An 11,651-nucleotide genomic window follows, 5' to 3' on the forward strand; every position below is an offset into this window, starting at 1 on the left:
CGAGATGTGCTTTTGTAATTGAGTCTCACCCTGTAGGATAAGGGGAGCCTTATTGTTGTTGCAGGGTTTCTTTCTACAATTATGCCCCCAATTTTGAATGGTACCACAGAGTTTCTTGCACCCCGAGGAGTCCGAAACCACCAGTTAGGTTTTTCTCCATTTTTTTATGCCAATTTGCGAGCTGTATCTTTAAGTCTGATGGGATTTTCTGAATGAAATTTTGCATCAATAATGTGAATGTTAATTATGCATGATTGACAATTTTTGACATTGACCGAATTTTAAGGTCATGACCTAATTATAAACATTTAAACATTTTTTTTTCACCATAACTCGACTAAGGTTTGTTCGATTGGAACAAAATTGCCGTTTCGAGATCGCCTAGTGCAAGGAACATTTACACTTGATTTACGCCATACCCCTCGGGGTTAAAGGTCAGTCAAATGGTGGTCGTCAAAAAAAAAAGTGACACTTGAGAACAGCTGAAGAGATTTAAATCGAACTTGGTCCAAGTATGTATAATGATGTAATAATGTGGGCGGAGGCATATCGGTAGACGTCACAACATCTAAGAGTGCCGTTCTAGTTCCTTTGACCTTTAATTGAGATTATATATACCAGTTTCCAGATGACCCAAAATGCAAGGATGGGATATTGAGCTGACATATTTATCTCCATTTGCCTTCAGGTGCTTATTACAATTTTGTAGTTTATTGGCTGCACATAAATGTCACTTCTCAAAAGACAACGAGAGTAACATTGACCATTTGTTGGTGAAAACATTGCGGTTTTAATCCTCAATAAGTCATTTAGCATTTTGACTAAAATGCTGTCAAGTGCAGGACAATGTGGTGTCATGTTGCATCAAATATTTTTCCATATGAAAATCTCCGATTGCTTTGATAATTGATGAAAATTACTCGCAAGTAAATTGGGAACTTGGACATTGCAGGAGTCGGTCCATTTGGCCCATTTTTCCTGTGCTTTATCTGCACTCCATCAATTTGACATATCGGTCTATTCTCTCTCTCTCTCTCTCTCTCTCTCTCTCTCTCTCTCTCTCTCTCTCTCTATATATATATATTGTTACGGACCGCGGATAAGATGTTACTGGATTTGCCGAGCGGATGGCGCCGCGGCCCGAACCGTTAACAATGACTAAGACCCGATTCTGAACGTTGGCCAAATCGTGCCACAGATGTTCAATTGGGAAAAGACAAAGACGACGCGGATGTGAAGAAGAAGAAGAAGGAGACAAAAAAGGTTTGAAATACGATTATTATTTATTACTATTTACAGGATTGAAAGAAACCAAGGAAGAAGGAAGGATAACAAAATAAAGACAGAAAGAGGGCGGACCAGAAGGACACAGTGAAAACTTAGCTTACCTATGCAGTCTTACTTAACCCAGGACAGAACAAACAAAAGACGGACTCACACGAATGGGGAATGGAGGCAGGAATGAATGGCTGGACCGGGAGGAAGGTTCAGCTCGGACCAGAGGACGGCCGGGCCGGGAGGGAGCAGCCGCCGCCCTTTCTCAACAGCAACCTGCCGTCAAGGCTCAAGCTGCAGCGGTCAAAGCTGCGATGGTTCAAAGCTGCTGTGGTTCAAGCTCCGGTGGTTCAAGCTGCTGTGGTTCAAACTCCTGTGGTTCAAGCTCCGGTGGTTCAAACTGCTGCGGTGGTTCAAACTCATGTGGTTCAAGCTCCGGTGGTTCAAGCTCCGGTGGTTCAAATTGCTGCCGTGGGGACGTCGTGTGCTTTCTCAGGACTCCTTTTCATCACTGTTGTGCACTTGTGTCAAAGGCTTCCCCCGCGCTTCTGTCAACGGCTTCCGCGCACGCTTCTTATAACGCCGCGGGCGAATCAAGCCGCCGGCCTCCAGGACACGCCCATCGGTGAGCTCGCCTCGGCCCTGATTGGTCGGCACGGGCCCTCTGGCTCCACCCTTGATGACGATGGGCGGGCACGCCCAGGATTCGGCAGCTCCTCCCCCTTCTTCTCCGAGCCTACCTCGTGGCTAATGGAGTCTTGGAGCGAAAACAACAACCCACAGCGGCAGCAGAATTCAGCGAACCGCTCAATGCAGTTGGTAATTGAGGAAAGGGGAATGTGCAGGGAATCTACCTTGTCTGAATTCGGTGCAATGGAGTATTAATTAATGGAAGATAAGGCCTTACCCTACTACACAGAATAAGGAAATAACTGTCAACAACGAGGAAATCTATGATTATTTAACGTGATTGTTTATGAAATAACTACGGAACGACCTTTGACCTTGACCTTTATACACAGACTGGAGGCAGGAGGGTCCAGAATAAAGCAATAAAAAAAACACAATCCTCATATCCACAACTATATATATATATATATATATATATATATATATATATATATATATATATATATATATATATATATATATATATATATATATATATATATATATATATATATATATATATATATATACACACACACACACAGACTTTGTATTTAACATGGATTATATTTTTTTGTGGGGGTGAACTTACTTTTAAGATGACTTAGAACCAAAAGTTCATTGGAATTATGTTGAAATTATTCTAGATTTTGACTTAGAACCAAAAGTTCATTGGAATTATGTTGAAATTATTCTAGACTGGGATTACAGACAGTAAAATTACAGTTCAGTACTTCGTGTAACCCCCACGAGCATTCAGGAGAGCACGTACACTTTGAGGCATGCTGTTCACGAGATTTGCCAAGGTTTGGACAGGAATCGTTTGCCACATGCAGTGACAATAGCCTGCTGCAATTCAGGCACATAGGCAGGCTGCTGGTCCAAGTTGTCGATTTGACGCGTTAATTCTGCCCACAAGTTCTCTATCGGATTCATATCCGGGGACATGGCAGGCCACTCCATATGCTCTACACCACGGTCAGCAAGAAAGTGTTGGATCATGCGAGCACGATGAGGCCGTGCATTGTCATCTTGGAAGACAAAGTTTCCTCTAAAGGCTGCACGAGCAAATGGAAGCAATGTTTCTTCCAGAATGGCCCTGTACTTGAACAGGTTCAGGTTCAGAACAACCAGGTCAGTTTTGCCCCCTGCATGAAAAGCAGCCCAAACGGTCACCCCACCACCTCCAGCTTGGACTCTTGGCACTATACAATCTTCGTTGTAGGCTTCATGCACTTGTCTGCGCACTCGGACATGGTCATCTTGATGATAGACCAGAAATCTAGGCTCGTGACTGAAGATCATGTGATTCTAGTGTCCTGGCTGCCATGGACGGTGCTCTCTGGCCCACTGCAATTGGCGCTGGCGGTGTTGTCTGGTCAGACGTGGCTTTCTCAGGGGAAGCCTGGCACGATAGCCTGCTTGAACCAGTCGTTGGTTGACTAGCCTTCTGGATACAGGCACATTTGTCAGTTGCTACCACTCAGCCCTAAGCTGATTAGCTGACTTGGTACGGCCATTGCGGACTAACCGGTGCAGCTGGCGATCATCCCTCCTTGTGGTTCTGCGGGGACGTCCTGGCCTCGGTATTGGAGTAGGGACACCCTTCTGAGCGTTTCGTTTCAGGATCTTTGACACCTGACCTTGAGTGATGCCATACTGCCGAGCAATGGCACGCTTTTCATGCCGGAATTTCGTAAAGCCACCACTCCATGACAAACAGCATTGTCGAGTTGACGGACCATCTCCAGAGGAAGCGGCAATAACTTTTGTAGATGTGCAGCAGTTGTTTTCCACTAATACAGAATGCAACAATCCTTGTATACCCGATTGTGAAGCCAATCGTCAAATGTACCTGTCCGTACATTTTGTCACTCCAACTGTGATATAATCCTGTTATTGACTTCTTGCTGTGACAGACAGTGACATGGTTCTTTCAACAAAGAAATCACCGAAGCATAAAAGAAACTCACCAGATTGATATACTGAGTTCAGAAAGTAAACCCAAGTGAAGAAAAAAAAAATATTCCATATTAAATGCCAAGTCTGTATATACAGTCCATTCAGAAAGTATTCAGACCCCTTCCCTTTTTCCCCATTTTGTTATGTTGCAGCCTTATGCTGAAATCGTTGAAATTCATTTTATCCCTCATCAATCTGCACTCAATACCCCATAATGACAGAGAAAACAGGATTTTAGAAAGTTTTGGATGGTGGTGGTAAGATATATATATATATATATATATATATATATATATAAATAAATATAAATATAATATATATTATATATATTATATATATATATATCTTACCACCACCATCCATTCACCACCATCTCTTATCTTCCCCCATCCAAAACCTTGATCTTCTCTACCTCGGCTAATTTCACCCAAAATCCACTTTTTTGAAATACCAACTTCTTTCCTGGAAGTCCTTGGTGTACTGTGTTTATACTTCTCCCACCCCCCCCCCCCCCTTCCCACGCCACCTTCCCCCAATCCCTCTCCCTCCCACACATTCCCGATGTCCCTGCTCTCAAATGTTGTGTTTATGTGCTTCCCCTTCTCTCCCCATCTTGTCTACTGCTCCCCTTTTTATATACTTTGTTTGTTTGTCTGGTTTGTCTTTGTCTTTGATTTCTTTATGTGTTAAATGTTAGCTCTTTCACGAGCCTTGATTCTGTATACAAAAAAAATAAAATAACACAACAACAACATGCATTTTAAGGCCATTTTCCCTGCTAGAGCGGGGGTTAGCCTTGCAGTCCCCATGAATGTAGTTTTAGAGAAGAAAGCAAATATCTATGTTTGGGGTCAAACGTGGACCCACTTTGACCCCTCGTAAACCCCCAAGGAGGCAGATTTTTTTTTTAATGCCGTGAACAAACTTTGGTACATCACGGGTGATGTAGGTTGTGGTAAAGTTTCATCGAAACGGTGTGTGTAGTTTCAGAGGAAAAAGCAAATTCCTATTTTGGGGGGTCAAACCTGGATCCACTTTGACCCCCTGTAGACACCCTTAGACCCTGATATATATACATATGTATTTTTTAATTCCGTGAACAAACTTTAGTCACAACACAACAAATATCATTTGTGCCAAATTTGGTCGCAATCCCATCAGCGGTTTCGGAGAAGAAGTTTCAAGTGTTTCCAGACGGACTGACTTGGTGAGCTAAAAAATCACTCATTCAACTAGTTTGAATAGAGACAAGGAGTTATTCTGCTGTTTTGTGTCAGTGTGTACGGCAATGAGCTTGGAGAAAAGAAAGAAAACCAGAGAATTGTCTGAGGAGGTCAGACACAAGATTGTAGCCAAGCATGGACAATCTCAAGGCTCCAAGCCCATCTCCAGAGATGTTGATGTTCCTGTGTCCACCGTACACAATGTTATCAGGAAGTTTAACGCCCATGGCACTGTAGCCAACCTCCCTGGATGTGGCTGCAAGAGAAAACTTGATCGAAGATTGCAGGGAAGGATTGTTTGAATGGTGGAGAAAGCACCTCAATCAACTGTCAAACAGACTCAAGCTGACCTTCAGACACAAGGTACGACAGTTTCAACTTGCACCATCCGTCACCAACACAATGAAAGGATACCTCGGAGGACCCTTCTGCTGCTGAGAGAGAGACACATAAGAAAGCCCGACTGGAGTCTGCCAAAACACACCTGAACAAGCCAAAATCCTTCTGGGAGAATGTTCTGTGTACAGATGAGACCAAATTAGAGCTTTGTGGTAAAGCACATCATCTCTATGTTTACAGAAAACAAAATGAAGCCTTCAAAGAAGAGAACAGCTTCCCTACAGTCAAGCACGGAGGAGGTTCAGTGATGTTTTGGGGTTGCTGTGCTGCCTCTGGCACTGGGTGCCTTGAATGTGGGCATGGCATCATGAAATCAGTAGATTTCCTGTTTTGGAGAAAAATAATAGGAGGACTTGCTTTTCAGTATGTCCTCGTATATAGGGATATAATCACGGCGTTTTTATGTATTTATTACTTGTAAGGATGAGGACTAACATCTCTTCGACGTCACAATCACAATGCGTACAAATCGTCCTTCCATACCGAAGCTTTCAGGCCTGCCAACGTCGGTGTACTCTTTAAGTACAAGGCTATAAGTAAATAAATAAATCAACTAGAATTTCCATGCATTAATAAAGATTGTTCTCTAATTAAATGGAAGCTGTGATGGGTTTTCACGTCGGGAGTTTTGTGCATTCTGTTTGAACAATTCTATTGTTGTCTGAAACACCAACTGGATAACCCGCTGCAGAGTGAATGTGATGTGGTTGTGGTTGTGGTTTTTAACAATTATTATTTTCAAGTACGATAAAAATGGAATTTGCCTGCTGCTTGGATTGGCATTTCTCTTATGGAATACGGCCGAACTAAATTTCAATTGGTGTTTGTATTTTCCATTGCTTGCGGCCAAGCTTTAGGACAGTTATATTCGTTGCTCACAATCATACTCGAGCAATCGCAGTCATGTGTTTTGACCCTTGCCCTTGGTAAGTGGATTATAGTTTTCTTTTTCGAAAGGATTTTTGATTTTGAACTGTGACTTATTTGAAGGGATTTTTCTCGCACAGAGTCCATTTTCTGCTTCCTTGGTGACTAAGCATGCCGAGTTCTGTTATTAATCATCTCCCATTACATTCTCATGCCCTTTTGCTTTTTCTGCCCACTGCAAACGTACGTACGGAAATGTGTGATCATCTTTCATATAGATTTTTACCTTTCCTTTCTGGACTGCTTGATAATTATTTATTACCTCTGCCACCAAAGGTGGATGGAGGTTATGTTTTCACCCCTGTCTGTTTGTCTGTCCGTTTGTTTGTGAAAAAAATGTCTCAAAAAGTTGTGGACAGATTTGGACGAAATTTGGCAGAGATGTAGCGTATGCGACAAGGACGAAATAATTATATTTTGGTGAAGATCCGGATTCGGAGCCGGCTTGTAGAATTTTAAGTGATTCTTCACCATTGGGAGATAGGGCCAAAACTATACATGGCAGGATATCTCCAAAAATTGTGGACGGATTTGGACGAAACATGGTGGGCCGGTTGTGTGTGTGACAAGGAAGAATCGATTAAATTATGGTGAAGATCTGGATCTTGTATACAAGATCGAGGCTCATGAAAGAGCTAACATCAATCACAAAAAAGACAAACGGACACACAACACATACAATAAAGGGAGCGGGAGACAAGATGGGTAGAGAGAGGGAAGCACACAAGTACAACAGCAGAGAACAGGGACAACGGAAGATCGGTGGGAGGGAGAGGGCTTGGGGGGAGGAGGCATGGGAAGGCGGGGGCGGGGGGGGGGGGAAGAGGTATAAAACATATGGGCACTGCGAGGACTTCCAGGAAAGAAGTCGGTATTTCAAAAAAGTGGATCTGGAATGAATTAACGGGGGTAGAAATGATCAAGGTTTTGGATGGGCAAAGATAAGAGATGGTGGTGAACAGCTGTTTTAAAGACCTGTAGGGATGAGTGGGATTGAAGAGAGTGAGGGAGTTTGTTCCAGAGGCAGGAGAAAAGAGGAATGAAGGAGTGAAGGTGAGCATAGAGTCTTGATTTTGGCAATTTCACCAGGAGAGGGTGGCCGTTTGATCAAATTATTAATTTTTCTACTCCATATTCTCATCATTAAGCTTTGTTTAAAATTTCTGGACTCACACACACGCACACGCACATGCACACGCACACGCACATGCACACGCACACACACAGACACAAACACAGAAGTGATTGCAAAACCCGGTTTTTTGCGAATGCAGTGGTGTCCGATTTGTCCGTGTCCGTGTCCGCTTTCATTTGGAACTTCTTCTTCTTCTGTATGCTAAATATGACGGAAATAGCTAAAGATACAAAGATTGACGATTTAGGTGACCATGACCTTTTGACCTCAATAGCATTTGGCTTCGGCGACCCAATATGCATACCCTGCTCAAATTTCAAGTCAATCAGATGTAAATTGATAATTTTGTAACTTTGTCCTTTTACCTTTTGACCTTATTGACAGAACGCAGGTTCGACAATGAATTTGGTCATATTGGGTTACTGACATATTGATATTCTATGCAACCTTGACCTTTGACCTTTTGATCTAAAAAAAACAATTGGATTTTAGCTTTTGATTGGTGAACTAATTCAGTGACCCAATGTGCAAATTCTTAAAATTTTAGGTCAATTGGGTGAAAATTGACTATTTTATGTGACGTTGACCTTTTATATTTTGACCTGTTGGCCAAATTATTAATTTGTCTTCTCCACATTCTCATAATGAAGCTTTGTTGAAAATTTGATGACAAAACTCAAATGGTAAAAAAGTTATGGCCCAGACACACACACACACACACACACACACACACACACACACACACACACACACACACACACACACACACACACACACACACACACACGATTGCAAAACCCCGTCTCCCACGGTGTGGAGGATGGGCTAGTGAGATTAGAGACATTGATGAAGGTGAAGAGGAATATCAAACGTTTTCAAGCTGAAAATCTTATTAGAATTGGATTGTGGAGGTTCTGACCAAACGCCGTTAAACTTTGCATTGGAATGAAAGTATACTCAGAATTTTTTATTTTTTTATTTTACAAACTGAGATATACTATATGTAGTTGTTAAATTTTTCATTTACATCTGTATATGACAAATGTGCACCATGAAGCAACAAATGCTTAACTTTGGTGAATTCCTCAGTAATTTCTGTGCAGACAGCCACGTCTTAATGCACCTGGGGTTTCCCTGATTGTTTGGGGGAAAATGTAATACTTTGTGACGTCACAGAGGTACGCTTTTTGTTATCGGGCTTTAGGTTTGGACATATAATTAAGACTGTAAAGTTATCAAAACTTAAGTTAAGACACGGGAACGTAAATTGCTCACAACAAGCTCCAGATTTTAAGCATAAATATACTAGTGCATCCCTCCAATCGTGTTATTCTCTCTGATACTAATGGCAAGCCATCGCCATTTCATGGTAGCCTCTATTCCAATCTCCAAACTTTTCTATTCTCACCAAAGCTCTTCTGCTTTTCCATCTGCACTTTTCCGGTCTGCTTACATGTTCCTTGGCCACTCATCCCACTTGTTCTCTCGTCCAGTCTGTATGTGTTTTTCTATGGATGCGCTGTGTGTGTACCCTATTACCAATGTGTATGTGCTGTGTGTACGCATGTGTATCCTGACCCTTACCCTAAGTATGTGCTGTGTGTACGCATGTATATCCTGACCCTAACCCTAAGTATGTGCTGTGTGTACGCATGTATATCCTGACCCTACCCTAAGTATGTGCTGTTTGTATGCACGTTTATCCTATCCCTAACCCTGTGTATGTGCTGCTTCACCTTTGATTGTCCCTTTACCTTTTTTTTTTCTTTCTTTTTTTTGTATACAGAGTCGAGGCTCGTGAAAGAGCTAACATTTATCAAACGAACAAATCAAACAAACAAGCAAACAAAGTATATAAAAAGGGGAGCGGTCGACAAGATGGGGAGAGAAGGGGAGGAAGCACACAAACACAACATTTGAGAGCAGGGACATCGGGAGATGTGTGGGAGGGAGAGGGCCTGGGGGGGGGGGGGGGGGGCAGGATAGGTATAAAACGCAAGGACACCAAGGACTTCCAGGAAAGAAGTCGACAATCTGGATCTGGATCCAGCTTGTAGAATTTTTTAAGTGATGCTTCACCATTGAGTGATATGGCCAACCAGGCGGAGGTATGCTCTCTACTGAGTGCCGTTATCGTTCATTTTGTTTTTGTTTGTTCACCAGCTTGTTGTACTGCACAGATGCTTTGCAGAATCAATTAAGATGCTGAGCTGCGACTGCTTTTTTAAAAAGAAATCCGTTGGGTCCACTCACCATTTGTTTTTGGTGCATTTTTGATATTCTTTTTTGAAAAGAAGGCAGATTTGTAGAAATTTGTTGGGTCCACATTTGTTGGGTCCATCAAAAAAAATTGGTTTTGATTGTTGTCGAAGAAAAAAGTAAAAGTTTGGAAATGTGTCCCGTGTACTCCTGTATCCCATACCTTTTTAGATGAGATATGGATCATTCCTGTACATTGCACAGTTATTGCTTGATTTGCTTTGGTGATTGTGGTGGTTTCGTTTGTTATCTCCATTTGCGGGTTTCAGGAGGTCGAACGGAGTCCTCCCACGACCAAAAGTATCCACCTCCGCTTCGGTAAGGGATCACAATTCATGAACCAAACTGTTCAACTTTTTCAGAGTTTTGTTCTAAGGGCTCTTTTCAGGATCATCACCGAACCCCGGATTGCCTCCAGCTGTAGTTCATTTGTGGTGATATTCTCGGGGATGGTTTTTAAAATCTCAGTGAGGTTCTTCTTTATCATTCCTGTTGCTCCAATTTATCACTGGTACAATTTCGATGCTCTTCAGCTTCTAAGATCTCTTGCCCTCATTTTTGAGGTCTTGGTGTGTGTGTGTGTGTGTGTGTGTGTGTGTGTGTGTGTGTGTGTGTGTGTGTGTGTGTGTGTGTGTGTGTGTGTGTGTGTGTGTTTGTGTGTTTGTTTGTGTGTGTTTGTTTGTTTGATAGAGATTGGGCTTTCCAGATGTACGTCGCAGGGTGACAACTATACGGAATGAATAACAAAATATAGTTTAGGAGCAGCAGGAAGGCAGCATTTTCCAAGTAAAGGTGAAATCGCCCTCTCGACTCCCCCCCCCCAACACCCCCTGAAAACGCACCTAAAACGAGTGGAGGAAGTTCAGAACTGGCGATGGCAAGAGACAAAGTCACCATGGAGCTGATAAGATCACACAAGACAGCACTGCGCCGGAGTAAAAAATCACACAAATTGGCATGTTGTAATATTGTCGTGCGACTCCCCTTCGGTTAAGACCGGGGAAATCGTGAATGGCAATCGAGCTTAATGAGGCGACAGTCAATGGCGGATTTGCTATACAGTACATGTGCAGGAGGAAGGAGGGAGGAAGGAAAAATAAGTGGCGAGATTTACCTCACGGTCCGCACGCGCCAGGGTCTTCGCCCTGTGGAAAGTAACGCTTGAACGTAAACGGAATTATTTACAAAAAGAAATATTTATTAAATGGTACCCGATAACAAAGGATACAATGGTAAAAACGAAACCCCCTAGGTTTGGGATCCCACTCACAGAAATACAAGACAATGGAAGGATTAATAAAATAAATCGTTGTGTGCTGGCTTATCTGTCTGGATGTCAGGTCCTTCTGGCTCGAGCGTGTCGTGCGACGCAGCTCCGGTCGGCGGGAAGAAAGGCCTCGATGCGCCCCCGTTCACCAGGCCCCGATAAAACCTCTCGCGCCAAGTGAGCGAGCGGGCGTGCAACCCGCTTCACCAGCCGTGCAATCCTCTCGGATTCGGCACGGCCCTTCGATACACCCAACGTACGTGGCGAGAGGGTCGAAGGTGAAGTGACCAAACGAGCAGGGCGAGGCAAGGGCAGATGAACAAGGGCAAGAAGAAGGGTCAAGACAGGTCCGGGCAGGATGGATCCAGGGACGAGAAGCCCCAGAAGATGTCGGCACACAACCGTTCACCCACCAAAGTCCGGATCAAAGAGAGAAAATGTCTGCCACTCCAAGTATCTTGTCTGGGCGGCTCTGACATCAGCTGGGCCTTTTACCAATCCACGCGTCCCTTCTTAACAGTCGTGTGAACCGCCC

The sequence above is a fragment of the Myxine glutinosa genome, chromosome 14, assembly GCF_964187855.1.
Source record: "Myxine glutinosa chromosome 14, kmMyxGlut1.1, whole genome shotgun sequence".
Taxonomy (NCBI): Eukaryota; Metazoa; Chordata; class Myxini; order Myxiniformes; family Myxinidae; genus Myxine; species Myxine glutinosa.